Raw genomic sequence first — 21,476 nt, forward strand, 5'->3', positions numbered from 1 at the left:
AATATCAAAAAAGGAAAAAGCTGTCTGTAGTATCAGACAATTTTCATTGAGGGTCCTCAGGGAATGCTTATAAAGGGCATGTCAAATAAAAATAGCTCTTCAAAATGGAAGGAGTGCTTCAAAGAAAAACAAGAAAGGGAAAATAAGAAAGAAGACACAAATGCCCTCTTCATCCTGTGGCAGCAGATAGGAGAGTCCTGGGACTCTATTACTGCTTAACACTCAGAAATGTGGGGAAGTCATTTTTACAGCCATGCACAGCTCAGGGAAGTAATTAAACACTAGCTTCATTATAATTAATATGTGTAAGTAGCTCCTTTATGCAAATCATAATATCCATCTAAGCATGTAGGCTCAGGAACTATTACAGCTTTTATTCACAACTGTATTTATTTTATTTTGAATCAGCTATTGCCTTATATCCCACCACTTTTAAATTACCCAGTAGATAACGTGAGAATAATACCACAATTGCAAAGTAAATTCACTGTGGTTCTCTCTCCTGATAATGGATTAAACTAAAGAATTTTCTAGCCTGGCTTCATATTTTGAAAGCATAATTTTTAGGAGCGAGACTCAGCTATATTTTATTTAAGCTGCAATAATTTTCAGTCAGTAGTTAATCTTCCAATTACCTGATTTAGTTAAAATTATAACCATCTAAAAGCATAGGTAGTATAATTAGAGCCATTTGAGAGTTACTGCAAAGACAGTAATAAATTATTCTGTGTCCATGTAGAATGGTGTACAAAATAATGGGATTAATTTTCAGCAAATGAGATTTAGGTTAGGCTTTAGAAAAAGCTTTGTGATGCTGAAGATAGTTGAACAGTGAAAAATCCTCTCAATTCTCTATCTCCAGTGAAGCCCAGAGGTTAAACAAACATTTGTTCTCAGTAGTTTAGGTATGGCCCAGCCTTCCTTGGGGGATGACACCCTACACCTCCAGAAGTTGTCTTCATTCCATGCCCAGTTATTTTGTATTTTTATTTTGAATTGTCAGTACCATTGTTTTTGCAGTTTTTTAGAGCTGTTTTTTTTTTTTTAATGTTTTAGAAAGGTTCACTATGCTGTTATTTTATTAAGTCTTTTCTCCAAATTTATATCTCTCTGTGACTAGGAACTGATTTCTGAGAGCAAGGTATGTGATGTTTTGGCTTCATTTATATGGAAATTCTGAGATTGTTTTGAGATTTCAGCTTATCTTTTGGTCATTTTAGATTAACCAAATGCAAAGAATATGAAGAGATTTTGCAATTTTGTTAGTTTGCATTGTATTCACTCAGGATCTTCCTGCTGACACTGAGAGCTCCACAGTGAGAGCACTTGGCAGAGACCAAAACACTTAAACTATTACTGATAAAGAAGGGCATTTGTTTGTTCAGAGCATCACTTTCTAGATTGCTTATTGCTTATATTCCCCTGGCAGTATTTTTCACAGTAATAGATTTTTTTTTTTTATGGCTTCCCTTAAATTGACATTACAGTGTTAAGAATGTGTTATAGAATAGAAGAAGTAGGGAAAAAAGAAGTAATTTCTTCGTAGGTATATTGTGGTTCTTTGACAGTTGTCTGAAGGCTTTTCAGGTTTTGCATTATGTAAGCAATTCTGAACAAAACAGGACTTGATAAGCTTTCTTTCACGCAGCTCTGATAACACATCTATCTGCCGCAGTCACCAATTTGTGCCAAAATGGGGAGCAATAAAAAGTTGCCTTTTCATAAGACAATATGTAAGGATAGGGTTATATTAGTATGCAAAGTCCATTTACTCATTACTCACTTTCTGAGATTTTCCCTCTAGAGACTTTTTTGTGTTCAGGCCAGAAGAAAACTCAGATACTTAAAAGATATGCAAATTCTTTATGGAATAGGCTCGAAACACCAAATGATTTCAAAAATATTTCATGGTATACTAGAAGCCTGTAACTATGAGGTTATGCTATATCTATAACAGGAAGTGATGAAGATTCAAGTAAGCTTTTATTTATTAATTTGTAATCAGAATTTTAAATACCTTCCCTATAAATAAGCTATTTATGATTAAGTCTAGAATCTCCCAGGGGCTGTAGCGTACCAGCATATTCATCTAGACAATTATAAATACACAGAAACATTCAAAGGCTGATAGTGATGGGTTTCCATATTGCTGGCATGCTACCAAAATCTGGTTAGAAAAAGGAAAATGACAAGCTGTGGTAATTATAGTTAGAACATTGCTGGCTATTTTTAAAAATAACAAATAGAATCAGAGGCTAAAGAACAGCCAACAACAAACATACTAATCACTGAATTAGGCTGCATAAGTCTATTTCAAAACCTAAAAGTTTCATGTGCTGTGGAACTGACTCTCGCTATACAAATTTTGGATTCAGTACAGAGAAGCACATCTAAACCTGGCCCATGGCATCATTTACCCCACATTTGTTTGCCTTTTCACTGTGCTGTATTTTGATGCTTTTGTGTCATTGAACCTAATTGCAGAGAAATTTTCTTCGATCCTGGACGAGCCTCAGCTACAAAGATACTGAAATAATGTTGTTAGGGTTATTCATAAGGAAATGGGTACAATTATATTACTTGAGTGATATGAAACATGACTTTTCAAAGTAGTATAGATTGCATTACAGAAAATGAACTGAGGAAGATCTATCGATCTCATGTATTTTTATGCTTTTTTTTTTTTCATTTGTGAGTTCACAAGCAGGAGGAATCAAAATGTGGGAGACCAGGAGGTCAGGACAGCATGCTTGATTGCCTACATGAAGAGTAACAAGCTTCTCCTCTGGTCCCATGTGAGCCACCTGGAAACCATTGAGGAGCACAAGAGCCCCAGTATCATCTCAGTGGATGTTTCAGGTAAGTCCTTGGAAACAAAGGAGGAAAATGCATACTGATCTGTATAGCATGGCCCCAGTTTACAATAAGATCATTTCACCAACATTAAAAACCATATTTCTAGGAATGTTTGCTTGTTATCAATTCTATCCTGTGCAAGGTTATTCTTTTTTAAGACCAGGCCATGCTAAACAAGCAACCAGAAAACCTGTCAGAATTACATGGGACAGCAGTGTTTACCATCTTACATCAAAAGCTGTATAGCGCAAAAAAGTAAAACTTTGACATCAGCTAAATATGTATGAAGCAGCAAGCTATCTTTCTTGATATGAATTGAGTAACTTCAAAATCATGAAGATAATCTCAATTGACATGCAAATTATGCAGCCCAGACAGGGGAAAAAGCTACTCCTTCATTTATTTCTGGAAAATGCAATTTAGTCTTCTGTAACTGGGGTTTTTCAAGAGAAATTTCTCAAAATGATTAATATCTTTGGCAGAAATTTATATCAGTATTACATGTAGAGCACAAAGGATGCTTGGAGTAATATGATTCTCCTTAAAATGATTTTTTGCATAAAGGAGAAGGGTAGATTATGCCATCCAGTTAAGCCATTTAATATTTAAATGTGAAGTACTATATTAAACTTGTACTTTCTGCATAAAATTGAATGAATTTATATCTGCTGGTTTGTAAACACTCAGTCCAGTGATTTAAATGAGAAAGTGACATTTTGGAATGGGGTGAAATTTTAAAATTATGTCAAAAGAAAATTCTCTGTTCTTAAAATTATGTTTTGCCCTGAAAAACCTTGTGATATTGCCATGAAGCTGGAAGGACATTGCTTGTTCACTTTTTATTATTATTTCTTTTAAGGACAGACTTTGCTAATCCTAAAGCTTTAATGCCAGTATAAAGAATGAGAGGAAACTGCTAAAATGCCACTTTATTGAATAACATGACTTGAGATGGCTCATAGACCCATCTCACTGGAGTTTCTTCCAATTCCATACAGATGAGAAGGACATTAAGACTTTTTTATTTCTTTTTGTTTGTTTGTTTAAATGAGGAAAAGGATTATTGCATCTGACATGAGGTTGAAGGCCACGTGCCTGTGGGAATCTCTCTATTTTACCTGAGTTAATTAGCTACAGTACACATTTGTCAAAGAGCAGGTAGATACCCTTTGCCAAGAATTTAACAACGTGAACAAATTAGGAGATAATAGGGTTACATCACTTTCTTCCAGGTTATTGTTCTTGCTTAATATTTAATGATAGAAATGTAAGGTCCAAAGAGGATGCACACTGCAGAATTATGTCTCCTTTACATAAGCAACTGAAAAGCAAAACAAGGCAAAGCAGCTTTCTGGAAACCACCACTGCCCCTCTTCACCCCTTTCAGCACCACTGCTCCACTTAAAGCAGGAAAAGCCAGGACAGCTGATGTGTTGTATTCTTAGTCACTGAAAAGTAGAAAAAAAGCCTTTTCAGCATCTTTTGTGGTGCACGTCTCTCATTTCACTACAAAAAAAGTAGCAGATGTGCAAATGAATATTGCATCAAAACCTTAACAACCCTTTAATTTTTAAGTTTTTCTGCATTCTTTCTTTAAATGTTTTTCTCCCATTAAGTATTCCAGATGAGGCAGCAGTTACTGGGTACTGCAGTAATTACTTGGGATATTGGGTATTTGATGTGGATTTTGGTGATAATTACATGCTTTATCAGAGAATTTCAGAGAGGAATGCTTCACTATTTTATGAAATTTGAGTCAGAACTGGGCTATCTCGATTCCTTGGGCAGCATTGAGAGCTGCAGCAAGGCCCTGGTACCATGCTGAACCACGCTTTTCATTTCGTTATTCATCTGCAGCCAATAAGGTGATGTTTCTGGGAGGCTGTGCTACACAGGGCAGAACTCAGCATGAGCAAGATGAGGGTCATGTCTACAAAAATATTTAGATTGAATAAAAGGAAGAAGTTTTTACAATGAGGGTCGTGAGGCACTAGAACCGGTTGCCCAGAGAGGTGGTGGATGTCCTATCCCTGGCGACACTTAAGGTCAAGTTGTATAGGGCTGATTGAGCTGTACGTTGCAGGGAAATTGGACCAGATGGCCTTTAAAGGTCTCTTCCAGTTCAAATGATTGTGTGATTCAGTGATTAGTGATTCTTGATACATGAAGATTCATGATGTGGATAAATATGGTAAATGTCCTCAAAGAAAAATCTTGAAAACAGACCTGAAATACATAGAAGTACGTAGTAGCTTTATATATGACCAAAGAATCATAGAGTCACCAAGGTTGGAAAAGTCTTATAAGATCATCCAGTCCAACTGTCAACATATCACCAAAATTTTCCCCCAAACCACGTCCCTCAGTACAACATCTAAACGTTTCTTGAACACCTCCAGGGACGGTGACTCTACCACCTCCCTGGGCAGTCTGTGCTAGTGTCTGGTGACACTCTTGGAGAAAGAAGTATTTCCTAAGCTCCAACCTGAATTTCCCCTGATGCAACTTGAGGCCATTGCTGTTACATGAGAGAAGAGGCTGACCTCACCTCACCACAAACTCCTTTCAGGTAGCTGTAGAAAGCAATATGGTACATCTGGAGATGATCTAGTCCTACCTCCCTGCCTAAGCAAGGTTCCCAAATCTGGCAATGAAACAGTACAAGGGCAAGTATCAGACTGCAGGAGGTGCAGTACATTTTTGAATAATGAGTGCTTAGTAAAAGGGAGTAAAGATTTTCCTGATCAGAATTACCGGTTAAATTATCTACAAAAGAGGCTGGATTTTGAGAACAGAGAATTTGGATTTGATATCTCAAGTTTATTTTTAAACCAAATATTAGCAAGCTGGAAGTCAAAACTGGATGGCAATAGAAAGTTTCAGCATAAAATACAAAAAAGACGGAACAGTTCTTGGAAGAAATATGTATGGATACACTTCATAACTCTTGATGCTTTTCAGCAGAAAAGAAAGAAGTCATCTCACAGAAATGCATGTTGCAGAAGATAATTTTATTCAATTCATAAATCCTTATACTAAAGATTTTTGCTTTCCCAATTATCCAGTTATTCATTTCAAAACAGATATTAAAGTATGCGGTAAATGCTTCAACTGATCTTACTGTGCTATCCATGTGACAAAATGACATACATAAAATCTTATATCAGGTTTTTATTGATGTAAAAACAATGATACCTCATAGCATTATGCATGCTCAGGGGCAAGAGTCTAATATCAAAAGCTATAAAATGTGTTATCGGAGGCTGTGTTTTTCATAAATGGCAGCTGTGCTCTCATCGAATAATGTTGCTGCCAAAGCAAAGTGGGATAAGAGAACTCATTTGTCTTTAGCTTATTTCCTGAGTAAATTATATAAAAGCAAATCATTTATTTCTTGTTTTATATAAATGGTTTTTAGCACTCGATACTTAAAAATATCATTTTGTCCTAAAGCTCACTAAAGATTCCTGAAACGCATCTATAGACTTATCTGACTGCTAGACTGGATTATTTGCTATTAATTAAAAAACATGAATATTGTAGTTATCAGAGGACATTGTAAAGATGCGCAATACATTATCATCTAGTTACCATTTCTCTGAAGCAGTTACCATGTAACATAAAATAATAAGCAATAAAGCAAAGACCTATAATTCTAAATAACATATTCCTACTACACAGGCATGTGTGGAGATAAAAAGCACTGTTTTAATAATAATAATAATAATAATAATAATATGTACAGAATAAGAGAATGACCAAGAAATTTTTGTTTGAGAACAGTTAAGGAAAATCAGCTCTTCAGACTCTGAGTGTCAAAATATAACCTCTCCAAATGTAGACTAAAATCCCTTCTGCTTTGCGTTATGAGAATAGACTTTGAAACGTATTCAAGGTTCTATTTTCCAGTACCACTCTAACACGTGAAAATATAAACATAGCTTTAAATGCTCCAAATCCTTCCCCCCCGCCCCCCACCAATCCAATTTTATTTAATGGGAAGCAGCTATAGGACATGCCTTACAGCCCTTCTCCTAGCTTCGTTGCCCTCCTTTGGATGCTTTCAGGCATATTCTCAACCTTTCTCTGTCGTGGATTCCAAAACTGCATCCAGTATTCAAGGTGAGACTGCACTAATGTTAGGTATGGTGAGAGAATCACCTTTTTTGACTGGAATCACCTTTTTTGGCTGGTGTTATCAATTCAAAGAAATAACCAACTACTTCCTCACTGAGGTCAAGAGTAAAACATCACTGAGCTCACTGTAGAGCTTAGCTGATCTCATTGTAGAGAGGGTCAAGTTCAAAGGAAGGAATCTGGCTACGTGTATACTGAATATTGTGTACATTCTGTATGTGATGTATATATGGTGTATATACTGCATATACACTGTAGATGGTGTAGGCATTGTATTGCATTGGTGTGGTTTGCTGAAGGGACTTGTTCCGGACAGCAATTTACTTTCTTTACTGTTCTGCTTTTCAGCCTTTCTGACCTGGCTTTGGATCTTTTATAGACCCACTCTTTTTTATTCCTGGAGCAGAATACGGTTATAAAAACACTGCAAGCTGGACGGGAACTGCATTAATAACAGTGACAGAGTTATTGCACGGCTGTCTCCGCAAATGTCTTTTTTGATGTTTACTAACAAAAAACCTCACTTAAACTGAGTCTGTGTTGGCATTTTGAATGGGCCAAAACAGCGGCATATTGAAGAGTCCAACCTTGTTCTCAGATGCCATCTGAGCTGCACTTAAGATGTGCACACCTTTAAGATCAAATTTTTTGCTTTTTTTTTGCTTGTTAAGAAATCTATCCAAAACCCATCTCAGGACTGATACAGCTTTAAAACAGCACCAAAGATGCTTCAAATTATGGTCATTTGGAGGAACCAGTAGAAATTGCTTCTGGCTCTAGGGGTAAACACAAACCAGTATCAATCTTACTACTGTATTTTGTTATGAATTAGCTGTTTTATTATCTATTTATCTGACGATGGCATTTTTAATGTCCCATTTTCATTCCTGTATTGCAGAGAAACTGTTTGAATGTCTGTGCTAGAAAGGTACATGAATTTATCCTGCAATGAATACAGAAGCATAGGAGATGGAGGACAGGACCTTGACCTGAACAGATCTGAGTAAGTTAGAACAAATTTTCTAGTTTTGATGAAATGCTTCATTTGGAAATCATAGTTAAGAATCCTCTGACACAACTTTTTAAAATGATAGTTAAATCCCTAAAAATCTGTTTTAGAAAAGCATACCCTGATAAAATAACCACATACATTTTCCAGCTATTAAACTAGAATACATATACTGCCATTTCGGAGAACTCTGTACAAAAATGGCCAGCAGAGCTGAGTTTTATCATAGCACTCAGCATTTCCTTCTCTTTTAAGCAATTAGTAAATCAGTCAGAAATCTCACTTTTCATTCCAGTAAGTCTGCTCTGCAACAATTTTGAGCAAACAGATTTTATCATCTATGGAACTGTCAAAACAAAGAAGTCGCAAATTTATTTCTGCGGCTTAAATTACCAAGTACCTTTCCCAGCGCTCTTGCCATGTTTTTACCCTCTGGGGTTTTGATTTCTTTCTTTTTCTTTTCTTTTTTTTTTTTTTTTTTGACAAAATTTTTGATTGATCAACTGAATAATTTCAGATAATTTAAACTATATGTCACATATGCGTGACTGCATAGATTAGATCTGGCTGTTCCAGTAAGGCCCCCCCCAGAAAAACTGATATAGTAAAAAAGTGTCTGGATTTATAGTTCTATACAAAACAATTTTAGAGACCTGATTCTTGAATTTTGAAAGGCTCTTTGGTACTATTTCCTCCTTCTCCACTGAGTTTCCTGATGGGCATAACAGCAGTGACACCAAAACAGCTGTTGTGCATTTCAGGAGTTGTATTTTAAAGCAGCCTCCAGGACCGGCCCCCAATTAAAGCGTTAAAGTGGTGTTTGACCACCATTCGTCCTGCTCAGCCAAACTGCTGGGCTGTTGTCTGGTTTTAAGAAACCTAATTTCTTTCATTAAACCTTTTCACGATAAAAAGAAGTGGATTTATTAAGTGCTCATTACCTGCAATTCTAGGTTGAATACCTTGTGTTACATTGCTCTGTATGTGGTATTGAAATGGCCTTGGGCACGATTGTAAGGCAGTACTCATAGCGAGCACCTCATAAAGATGAGATGCTCATCTCATCTGGCGATTGCTGAGAACAAAAAATGATAGATAAATTATTTTTAATGGTACCAAGAAATGCTATATGCTAACAATAGAACTATAATGCCTCTCTTCTGACTTCCTTCAGTGCTTCCTCCATAACATGCTTGGCAATAACCTTAGGCTGGAACAGACTTCTCAGTGCAATTGTGATAATGCCAACAGAAGTGACTGGTGCACTTGCAGTTCCTTTCAGGAAAGAGTATGCTTTGTTTATTTGAGCTGCGTATTGGTATTATTTGTTGGAAGTCTTAAAACTTTCTGGAGAGACATTCTCCACCTAGAGCAATAAAAGAGCAACTGTTAAATTTAATTTCTGCTGGAAGAGTAAGTTACCTTTTACTTTACTACATCAGTAAAATGGACGCTAAACATCTGATGAAAGATCCCAGCTGGATACAAGGGAAGCTTTTTTACTCACTTCACTTCCAAAAATCTGATGTATTCTACATTTGTGGAGAGATGTTATGAGTTTGTTGTTGTAGTTGTTCGGTTGCTTTTTTTTAATCTATTGCGTGTGTCAAGTGTTACATTTCTATATACTGCAGCAATATAACCTTCCTTTATTGCTATGTGAGTACATCGCAAAAAAATAAATGCAGACTGAGATTTTTAATGAAGGTTTAGATACCAGGTGTCACATAAAGAACATAAACTGTGGTTGACAATAAAATTAGAAGTTACCCAAGCAGCCACAGGATACATTCTGCTCTCCCACAGCTCGTACGTGTCAAAGACTGCATCGCTGAAAGCATAATACTGCTCCTGCACTAAGAGTGTGTCTCTTCCAAGGCTTTCAAAACCATGGCACCAGGTGTGATTTAAGACCACTTCCATTAAGAAGCATGGAACTGGATTTTTCTTCTTGTATTTAGTGCTACTGAACTCCTTGCCATCAGGTATTAAGAGAGTGTCTAAGATATGAAATGCTACAAACCTGACAGATGTCTGTGTGAGCCATAGAGATATTTCACACAGGAGAGTGAAGGCGAAGATGAATTTGGGACTAATGGATCTGAATAGCTGGTCAAGACAGGGCAGTGAAGAGGAGGACATGAAGCAAAAAGATTTAAGACTTAATGAGACCAATAAAAAAAAAAACCAACAGGCTCCATACCACTGAAAAGCAATATTTACTACTTCACTTTCAGATTTGTACTGAGTTAATGCCTGTGTTGATCTGTAACCTCGTCCAGCTGGAAACAATGGGAAAAAAAAATCAGCAACAAATACAAGATCTGAAAGAAAAAAAAGGCAAGATTTGAAAGAGAGCCTACATTTATAACAGTCAAGGCAGCTTTGATAGATGAAGGAAGAGTACTGCCCAGTACTGGAAGGAGAGAAAAAAAAAAAGACTAACGCACTATGGATTACTGAGATACTCTACAGTAAAATAAAATTAAAACGTACAATAAAGTTAGTTATAAAGAGAAAATTTTAAAAGATGTTCATTTTCATATTTAGAGAATGAGATACAGAAAACAGAAAAAAAAAATCAACTTTTCATGAAGAGTTGAAAGAAAGAAAAAAGAAGAAAGTGCACGTCCTTCAAAAAGGTAAGTTCTTAGACAAAGAGCAAACTAAATGTATTTTCTTTAAATGATTGTAAAAGCTGTAGGTTGGATTTAGAAGTATATTAATTTCAATATGAAAGAGGAGAAAGAGTTAATAAGTTTTGAATTTCCTTCACAATGTCTTAGTAATCAAAGGTCATTTGACTATATATATTATAGTAATTAATATGAAATGAGAGCCATTAATGATCCTTCCTTAATGTGTCCATTACATCAATCAATCAGCTTCTGCTTTTGTCAGATGCTATTTAGTATGCTTCAAGAAAAAGCACTATTTTGTTGAAACCTTCATAAAAATTCCAGCTGGGAAAGGTGTGGAAATAGAAATCGCAGCTGATTAAGTCTTTTAAAATCCCAGTCTTCTAATAGTAAGCATTAATAAGGTAATTCACTAATTTCTAAGGTTCAAATGCAGACAGGTAGCCAGATATCAGCAAATCTGTGGGTGTTCAACTCCAACTTGTGCTTTTCAGATTTTTACTTCCATTACTACATAAAAAGTGACCCCATTTTAAAAATAAATAATAAAATAAAATACTCAAATTTTAACTGAACTATTCTTTGTTTTTTTGTTTTTTTTTTTTAAATTGTTAATCCAAAACAGTTCTCATTACACAGAGTCTGTGCTTGTTCACAACAAAGAAAGCATGTGCCAACGAGGATATGCGAATCTGCTTTGTGACCTTCACTAAGTCATTCATAATTCCCTTCTCATCTTTTTCCAGCAGCTTCCCATGTCCTGCCTGCCTCACTGGCTTCTGTGACACCTGGCTACTATTGGAAGCTCTATATGTGAAAAGGTGTTTGTTTTTGAATAAAAGGATTGACAATTAGGGAAAAACATCCATTTTTATTGATTTGAGATTACTGTCATGTGTTAAAGTAGGCAAATAAAAAACAGCAAAAAACTAAATTAAAAAAAATAAAAATTAAAAATTAAAAACATTAAAAATTTAAAAAATTAGACAAATTAAAAAACATTAAAAATTTGGGATTGCCAGGCTGGCAATTGTCCTCTGTAATTTAGCATGGGAGGGGCTACTGCTCCAAACAGGTGTGTTGGCAGTCAACTATATGCAATTGCAGTTTATTTTAATGTTAAAAAAAAAAAAAGATATGCTTGCCCTTTACCATTTATGGCAGTCCTCAAACAGAATAGTTGACCTTCCTTTATCTATATTTTCCTTTGATTTGATTTTCTGATAAGGAAATCCTCCAGCAAATCTGCTAATGAAGTCCCTGCTCATTTTGCATTCTGGATTTGCCCAAAGAGGTGCTAAATATCAGCAGGTAATGGAGGACGGGAACAATACTGTTGAGCAACGACAAGCAAGTGAGATTAAAGCTGAAAATACTGATTCTACAAGAACTGCTTGTTCATGGGAATGCTGCTGCTACATGCCAGAAAATCTGTGAGTAAAAGCAAGCCTGCACTCGGTGTCTTATTTGAAGTCAACATCTGGTTATCTTATTTTAAACTATCGGCTTACACACTTATCAATCTAAGTGTCAGAAGGCATTATGAGACCCTCAGAAATATCTGTTTTTTAAATTTCCCGGAGGTCTCAGATACTTCCACTGAAACAGCAATTTAATAGTGAAATCATGAATTCTTTAAGGCCAGTTATATAAGGTTGCATGATAAATTCTCCTTCATTCTGCCCGTTTCTATAAACTTTAGTGAGTAATATAATATATCCTAATACCAGATTTACAAGCAAAACAGATGTCAAGTGCACTATTACAGCTAACAGACGTCAGAGTTCATCTCAACTCTGTGCTCTCTGACTGTCTGCAATAACATTACTGCTTCGAAGCTGCTATTTATTCTTAAACATCGCCTGTTTTGGCATTTTAGGACTGTTCAAAATTGCTAAGAAACTATTAGTTTAAAACTTTTTTATTTATATATTTTCTACTGGCAAGGTAAGTGGAAAATATGTGCTTGATTTATTTTTATATATTTTTTTAAATTGAGTATATTTTTTTCCCTTTTTCTGATTATGTTTAATAACAGGATTTCTAATAGCATAACTTGCAATATGAAAGTTTTTCATACTGGCATGATACATTTCAACCCTCAAAATTCTAGTCGGTCTATTTTAGGATGTCAGATTTTAGTGATATGAAGATGAGTTGCTTTATTGGAAAACAAAAGAGTTTAGATCTCCGTTGCGCCATTCCATGGGCAGCATAATTGGAATTATTCTGATTAAAGAGCAGCTCTGTCAGAAAGAGGGATTTCGTTGATGCTTAGAAAAATAAATAAATAAAATGTGGGACATCTGATATAGCTCTGTTGAAAATAATTATACAGGTGATTTCACTACTTTTCATTGGCTCAGGTAGACAATAGTAAATTATATCTTAATTTCATTTCATACAGAAAGAAGAAAAATAATGAAAAGGTGAAGTAATTTCTTTGAATTCACAGTAAATCAGCAGGTAAGAAATGAGAGCAATTCCACTTTTTATCACTTAATAATGGAAGGTAATCACCTGGACTAGAATAGTGTGTTCTGTTTGGTCTTGCCAGGCACCAGTGCTTGGCCGTGGTATCCTTGAATCAACCCTAAAAATGAATCCATAATGCTCCACAACTGACATTTTTTTCTGCAACTTGTAAAGTCTCTTTTATTCACAGTTGTTAAAAATCTTTATTGGTAAGAATTATTCATTTAGGTTTTTTGAATGAAGCCCATGAAGATACAGGTAAGACATTTCTACAGTACTACCCTTTTAATCATGGCCCATACAGCCACCTCTCAGCTGTAAATTGCTGGGTGATGTCATATTGTGTATATAAACAGAATTCCTATGAATCAAGTCAATCTGCAACAGTAGAAATAGGAATGCAGAGATCAAGCCTTTGACCTTTAAATATTGAAACAAAGCATCCCAGCTGCTGATGGTGCCTACTTGTGTGCAGCATAAAGTATTTATGTTTACGTGGATCTTTAATGAATATTTATGCCAATAATTGCAAACCGTGTAATGTAAGTCATGATTATATTCAATTACTGAGATCGAAGTTTTAGTTTTCTACACTTATTCTTGAAATATTTTATCGGAGATGTATCAATTGTTTGAACAGCCACTGCCTTCTAAACCTAGCCACAAGTAAGCAATCAAACTCCTAATAGAAAACAACTGAAAAGCTATCCTCTGTGTTTTCTGTGTTTTCCCTTTGTTGCCAAAAAAAAACCCCAACAACGACCAAAAAAAACAACAACAAAAAAAAACCCAACCTTTTCTAAACAAAACTACTGGTTTGTCCTAGAAAATAAATTAATATTTTCTAGTTTGTAGACAAAATTTATTACATTGTTTCATTCACTCACAAATAATTAAACAAATAATAACCCTCGGCATTCTCCAGATAGCAGCAATCTTCTTTGCACTTTTCTGGGAAGTTCCTTTAAAAACAAAAAAACAAAAAAACATGGCTTTTCAGTCTTAGGACAAATTCAGTCATCTGATCAGCAGGTGGATTGCAGCATGTCCATTTCAAAGCACTTTCTTGAGATGTACAGGGCAAACACAAGTTTCTTAAATCCCTAAATCCAGACAACCACGTGATATAATCCTTTTTATGAACAACTCTAATGGTGTCTTTTCTACTTTACGGTGGTGCTTTTTAAAATTTTTCCTCCAATAGTATGCCCGTGAAAGAGTCTTTCTGCTTTGATAGTTATGTGTTTTTAGTTTTACTAATTTCCAGGTTAAAGACAGTAAGAAAGATAGTATTAATTTGAAATTACTCGCATGTTATTTTTTTAATGTTAACTAGTGTTTGCATTTATTTTATTTATTTTTTAATGTTTACGTCAGCTGTTTCTACAGGCAATAATCGTATCTTATTTGATACCTTCCTGCTTTCCTAAGCTAAACCTGTGGAGGGAGGCCCTTCTGTCTTCCATTTTCAGATGAGTTCTTCATTCCTCTGATCATTCTAATATCTCTGTTATGTCCCTTGTAAACTCACCTTTACACAGCCTGAGTTGCAGATGATGAGACTTATCACCCATGTTCTCTGCCACTTTATCTCCTGAAAAGTGACATTTTCATGGCTGATGAAGTTGAGGCTCAGTGTCATCCTATAATCCACTAATAAGGCAGACCTTCCTCGAGCTAGCATTCACAGGTCTTTATTGCTTTGTCATTTCTAACTGATAAAGTCTCATTTTGCAGCAGAAGCGTGTACTGTTGATCGCCATCTGCTTAACTTCTACTTTACTCCCCAAATCTATAATCTCATTCCTCGAGACTGTGTAATTTTTACACAGTCAGATTAGCACAGTGATTGCTATCAGTACTGACAGTGCCTCCCACCTTTGTGTCATCAGCAAATCTCAGATGTACTCTTATTTTGTGCTGATGGAGTAAATACAGATTAATAAAAACATAATACACATTATAACTAGGTCATCATGAAAACAGTCCTTGGCAAGCTCAGTTTCAACCATTCCTCTCATCTGCTATTTCCCCTTTGATGCCTCATCTTTTGCTGTTCTTCATATTCCTTTTATTTTTTGCTAATTCCCATGTTCTCCAGCATGTTATTTTAAACCATCGTGTAGGTTCACATCAAATGCTCCATGAAGTTCAGATACAGATGAATTACTGCATTTCCTTCATTTGACTGTACCTCTTTCCATCCAGTTCTTTTGCCTTTTCTTCTATTTGCCACTTACCTTCATGTTTTTAATTATTCTTTCAGACTCATGGATCGAAGTCAGACTAATAGACCAAGGACAAACACAACTGCGGGGATTGGCCTCTTCTCCCAGGTAATTAGAGTCAGAACAAGAAGTAATGGCTTTAAGCTGAGTCAGCGGAGGTTCAGGTTGGATACTGGGAAACATTTCTTCTCAGAAATGATAGTGAAGCATTGGATCAGGCTGCCCAGGAAGGTGATGGAGTCACCATCCCTGCAGGTGTTCAAGAAAAGCTTAATGTTGCTCTGAGAGACACGATTTAGTGGTGTGGTGGAGCCTAAAGAACCCATAAGTTATCATTCTGTGTCATTGCTATCAATACTGCTCTCTCTCTGTGCCCTAAATGCTTCTCACAAGTAATGACAGAGCAGCAAAAGAATAATTTAGTCGAAGAACCTTCTCCATTATCTCCAGAAAATATGGCACTTTTGGCACATTTTGGATCCATGTTCTTGCAACTGGAGCTTTGAAATCAATACTTAGTACCAAGGTAGGACTTTTCTAAGAGTGCACTTGTAAGAACATTAAGAAATCAAAGAGTTTGCCCACTGCGAGGTATTTACAGTAATAATTTTTAATAGAAAAATATTTAATGGTTCAATTTGAATTTGTCATGAAACCCTTCCATACTGGATTAGTTGCTACTCTAATGCATAGCATATCATGCAGAGCAAATCTTTAAAGCAAGACATTTTTGAATGATTTCCAGAGATGTGAAAATCTCACAAGCTCTTTCCTTCCTTCCACCTGCCCACTTCTGTGCGTTTATTTTTGGCTGGGTTACATTCATTATGTGTATTCTTGGTATTTGTATTATTGAATTGTTTGGAGGCCTTAGGCATGGCCAGGACCAGGGGCTGCATGGTACCGTACAGAGCAGATTAAAAAGTTGCAGTGCAAAAAAGGCAAAAGCTGTACTATTAGTCAGCTTTCCCAGCTAAAGGCTTCTTCTCTGGCTTCTCAGCGTAGGAGAGTTTCAAAGAGGAACCTGACAGATATTTGCTCCTGCTGGGCTGAGCTGTGATGCTGGAGATTTCAAGAAGATACTCCACAGCAGTTGAGTGACTTTCTCATTGCAAGGCAACGCTGGGAAAAGCATCCTCTCCAGGTAGGAAGAAAGTGTAAAAAGAAGTCCGGAAATGAGGCTTATATCTGATGGATATGGGGTGCTGGCAGGGTCATGCCTGGAAAGAAGTGGTGCACCAAAACTGACAAGGTAGGGAAACCTTCCATCCAGGTTTACAGAGAATAGCAGAGGGTTCACTCTCATTTTGATCTGATATAATGCTTTGAATCTGGGAAAATATATGGTATAACTTTTCATTACAAAATATTTATTTTTTAACATGTGAGACTAGATGCATTTCACAGTTTTATTTTGCTGTTTCCTGTCTGTCTTTCTTCAACTCTCGTGCCTGTTAAATGTCAAAAAAAAAAAAAAACTTATGCGAAGAGGCCATGAGGGTGCAGGTCTGCTAAAGAGTCTGAGGGTAATCAATAATGTGGATTTGATTTTCAGCCATGCCAAATAGCTCTGGTTCCACATGGCATTATCAGCACCAGTAAGCAGTCAGTGTTATACATGGAGATCTTTAAGTGCTCTTGGATTGTTTCTTGATTGGTATCTGTGGGGAAAAAGAAGGTAACTTGACTTGTAAAGTTTCAAGATTCAACCCACATTTATTTATTGTTTCACAATTTCCAGACTCCTCATGGGAGTTACAAACATAAGCCTGCATCCTTGGGAGTACCATGTGCTCCTGCACATCAGTCTTGGGCTGCTGGAGCTTTATTGCTGCTTTCACAGCTGTTGTGTTCCCATACATAATTAATAAGCAAACACTTCATAAGGTATTGTGAATGGATAATGTTATTATATTGTCCATCGCACATTGAAATCAAAATGGACCAAGACAAATTTTTACTAGTATCTGAACATTATTTCTAAGGAGGAGATGAAAGTGTTTCACAACATATTGATCTGTACCTGAGCGTAAATGATTAATGTACTGTGGTCCAACTGCAGCTGGATTTCTTTTGACAACAGCCATGAAACAAGCTATAATCTCATATCCATTGATAGATCGATATATATAGGTATGTATTTTTATATATAGATGCATTTACCTTTATCGTGTGATTGAGTGGCAGACCTTGCATTATAAATCAAGGCTTGGCAAAAGTGGAAGTATAAACTTGACACATTTCTGGATGTATGTGATCTAGTATTTATTAGTTTTTTCCTCTCAGTGTGATTCTCTTTCCAACTTTCCTCATTTTTGACTGAGAATCCCTTGATAGACTATTATTTCCAAAATTTTTCTCTATACTGAAATACTGTCAATACTACTTGAAATGTGTTATGGAAAGAATGCCATTTGTCCATTGCTCTGCTTAAGATGGGCACTTATGAGTTAATTTTTTTAAATCTCCATTTTTCTTCCATAAAATCTTCTGATGTAAGTATAAACAAATAAGAAGGTAAGACTGAAGTTGAAATGGGGAAAAATGTGGGCAAGACAATTAACATTTGCAAAGCAATAAGGACTTACCTGAATAGCTTAATTGAACACTGGAGACTTCGTGTTTCTGGGGAGAAAGAAGAATAAATTCAGTGCCATTTAACACTGATGTGTTAAGCAATGTAAGTTGCTACATTAATAATCTTTCCTGGCATATTGAGTGGGAATTTCGTATCTATTTATTTCTTTATGCTGTATCTATTGCAGGAATTCTTTCTCCTGTACTCTTTTCTGACAAGCGAACCTCAGTATGCCAACAGAATAACTCTGCCTTCCTTGCCACGCACAATAGACTGTTTTTAATGCCTTGATTACAATTCACATCTAATGCCTAGGGAAAGAAGAACCATTCTGAGAAGCTTTCAAAATATGTTTGCGGTCTCATAACCAACTCAAACTGCAAATATGTTTTTCTTTTATGGGTTTACACTTAGCAACTGAACATAGTTATATCTGCCCAGAAGCCTTGTACATAATTACGTCTTGATTCACACTGGTTCTGGGAAAGCATTAAGTCAAAATGGTTATAAATATGTAATCTGAATAATTTGATTTGTCAGTGAGAAACAGTATTTAACTACAATATTTTGGATGAAGTTGCTGCTTTCGTTGAATACTTGCATTTGTATTGTAATAAGCCACTGCAAACCAATAATGAATGGCAAACTTTGGAAGTATGGAAATTATATTGTCTGAGGAAACCTGCAACACAGTACAATGATAACTGGCTCAGTCAAGGGTAAAATCAAGAGGAAAAATAGTTAATTCTATTTTCTTGACATTTGTTGTTGCTTTGTTTTGTTTTGTTTTTTAAACGAGAGAGAGATTTTTTCCCAGTGCTTCAGAAACCTTCTTCGTATCACCTCATGTCAGAAGCAATTGTATGGAGTGGATGTAAAAAGGCCTGGGACAATTGCACAGTTCATACTGTAAAGATGAAAGCAGCCTGCTCTTTCTGGTACATATCCGCTTTGATCTACATAGTGTGGAAAACTGAGACCTTGCCCAGCATAATGCTGCAGGCTTCTGCCGTGTTGCAAGTCCTTGGAACAGAGAGAGGAAAAGGTATGTTTATTCACAGTAATATCCTTTGTTTTCACTGTCCCCACACTCTGAAATGGGCCATAACCACCTCTTTTCCCATGGTTGTGTATCATACACATTGGCATAAACCTGGTGGCTAACGAGGTAGCCAAGAGCTCAGTGACAGTATTGCAAATAAGGCTTCAGACGTATCCTGTTTAAAACGGATTTTTAATCTGCGGTGTTTGAATTTCTCAAGAAAATTAAATTAAACTTATTTCTCACTGTCACCCGTCAGTTTAAGAACAAAAAAAAAGGCATGAATTACTTATATTTTTTCTTCGGGGCTTTTTGTCTGATAGAACACATCTACTTATCTATGTCTATTGGCTCTTTTGTCCAGTGTATTAAAAATTTCTGGGACATTTCTTGTAAAAATGCATAAACTAATTCACAAGCTCTAGTTTCTGAAGAATGACTTCGTATTTTGACGTGTTTCTTTATAGCTTCTGCAGTGCTTCTACCCAAATGTCTTTTTTTGTCCTTCTAAACAGACTTTATTTTAGTAAGGTATATACATTTACTCCAGGCATCTAATACAGAATCTTTAAAAAACCACCATGCCCTTGAAAGCTGTTCCTTTGATTAGCTTTCTTCATTTTATGTTCTCTCTACCTAAGGTAAAAGTTACTATAATGGGTTTTCAGTGTGTGACTTTCATCTCTTAGCGTAATGTTGAATAGAAAAATAGCGTGTTCTCTGATACAGATGGGCACTTCTGCAATTAAATCACACACAAAGTTCAATGAGATAATCACAATTATATCATTAGCTGATTTTCCTTCTTCAGCTTCCCTCATTACCTGATCCAAGAAAGAAGCATTAACATCTCTAAAAATGTCAACTCTTCACCAAATCCTATACGGTATCTGTAGTTTTAGCACGCAGAAACTGGAACAGAAAGTATTTCCTGATCTTTGGAAACAGTCTGCCTTCCTTTAAGGAACACATTCTCAAGGCAATCTTACCTTTTAAACAACTCCAAGTCATTGGGCAACTGGATGAAAGAAAAGGACTGGGTATAGAAAGGTCAGATTAATGGTTTCTCCTCTATTAAACTCCGGGAATCTGTACTGCATGTTGAAGTGTTGTACATGCTGCTGTGCTCCCAGAGGCGTATTTAGCAAAGCAAATCTTTAGGGTTCACTCAACCCTGGAGCTTCTGAACACTGGAATTAAATGTAGCTCCATCTTGCCTAAGATGAAGGTGGTATTAGAGAAATCCAGCACCTCATTTGCAAAGAACAGCTGCTTTGTATATATAAACCTGAGCTGTGCTCATCTGAAGCGAGCTCTTCTTTCCTTTCTTCCGACTGCTATCCCAAATGGGTATTTACATCTGCAAATCAGGTAACAAGACCTAAATGCAGAAAAGACGCTAGCCAAATTAGCAACAGAATCAGAATGTTACAGATACATATTAGCATTTACTAACCTGAATTCATGAACTCACTCTAATGCAGTAAATATCACATACCATTGGAAGAACACTTGCTTATTGGGAACATCTCAAACTCTAACTCAGACTCCTATGAAATGTAACACACGTAAACACTGCAGACATTTTCACAGTATCACTGAATCATTAAGGTTGGAAAAGAATGCTAAGATCACCAAGTCCAACCATCAACTCATCCCCACAAAATCCGCTAACCATAACCCTCAGTGCCACACCTCTACAGTTCTTCAACGCCTCCTGGAACGGTGACTCCATCACCTCCTTGGGCAGCCTGTGCCACTGCATCGTCACTCTTTCTGAGAAGAAATATTTCCTAATAGCCAACCTGAACCTCCCCTGGCACAACTTAAAGCCATCGCCTCTCATCCTATCACTGTTACCTGGGAATAGACGCTGACCTCCACCTTACCACAACCTCCTTTCACGGAATTGTACAAAGCTGTAAGGTTTGCCCTGAGCCTCCTCATCTCCAGCCTGAACAAATGAATGGACTCACTCCAAGTGCCTCTGTCACTTTCATTATTAAAACAAATATTTACACACAATTTCATAACCTTTTTACTCACCTTTTACCAAGCTCTACCTAGGCATCCGTGCTGTTGAAAAGACCTTGCACACTCAGGTACCTATGCTTCTGTGCATACAAGCAAAAGCCATTAAAATGGCAGGCCAGTTCTAGACGCACGTACTAGCTAGAGGGCCATCAAGGATCTCTACAGAAGTCATTACAGACAGAAGAAATCCTCTTTCTGCTCTCCCTCTGCCTCCTCTGTGTAAGTATCACTCCAGCACTGCAGGATGCAGAACCCCATAGGGGCTGCCAGTGCAGATGGAAACCAGCACAGCCTCACTGGTATTCCAGCTACTTTGCTTTCCTTAAATGATCAGTGTTATAAGAAGAGTAGTGGCTTATCTTGGGCCCCTGTGGCTCTGGCAAATCCACGCAGATGGTCCATGAAAGTTAATCTTGTTTAGGACAAGATTATGGCAACAGCATAGTACGACAGTGGTCGTAATTCCCGGGGAATTTGG

At 36.5% G+C, this 21,476-nt stretch overlaps 1 protein-coding gene and 1 long non-coding RNA gene across 4 annotated transcripts in view; one reads left to right on the forward strand and one right to left on the reverse strand.

Annotated features, from left to right (window-relative positions):
• Positions 1–21,476, forward strand: part of LOC112532813 — a 221,769-nt gene that overhangs the window by 188,342 nt on the left and 11,951 nt on the right. For both annotated transcript variants that reach the window (XR_005861366.2, XR_005861363.1), the window contains 7 exons: positions 2,697–2,859; positions 7,892–7,996; positions 10,553–10,644; positions 11,870–12,074; positions 13,049–13,107; positions 15,383–15,452; positions 16,345–18,967. This is a non-coding gene — a long non-coding RNA (uncharacterized LOC112532813). The remainder of the gene's footprint in view (positions 1–2,696; positions 2,860–7,891; positions 7,997–10,552; positions 10,645–11,869; positions 12,075–13,048; positions 13,108–15,382; positions 15,453–16,344; positions 18,968–21,476) is intronic.
• DPP10 (dipeptidyl peptidase like 10) overlaps positions 13,962–21,476 on the reverse strand; it is a 362,759-nt gene continuing 355,244 nt past the window's right edge. For both annotated transcript variants that reach the window (XR_006939924.1, XR_005861359.2), the window contains 2 exons: positions 17,933–17,969; positions 13,962–17,005 (listed from right to left, as the gene is read on the reverse strand). The gene's annotated coding sequence lies outside the window, so the exon portion shown is untranslated. The remainder of the gene's footprint in view (positions 17,006–17,932; positions 17,970–21,476) is intronic.

Source organism: Gallus gallus, chromosome 7 (genome assembly GCF_016699485.2).
Source record: "Gallus gallus isolate bGalGal1 chromosome 7, bGalGal1.mat.broiler.GRCg7b, whole genome shotgun sequence".
Lineage (NCBI taxonomy): Eukaryota > Metazoa > Chordata > Aves > Galliformes > Phasianidae > Gallus > Gallus gallus.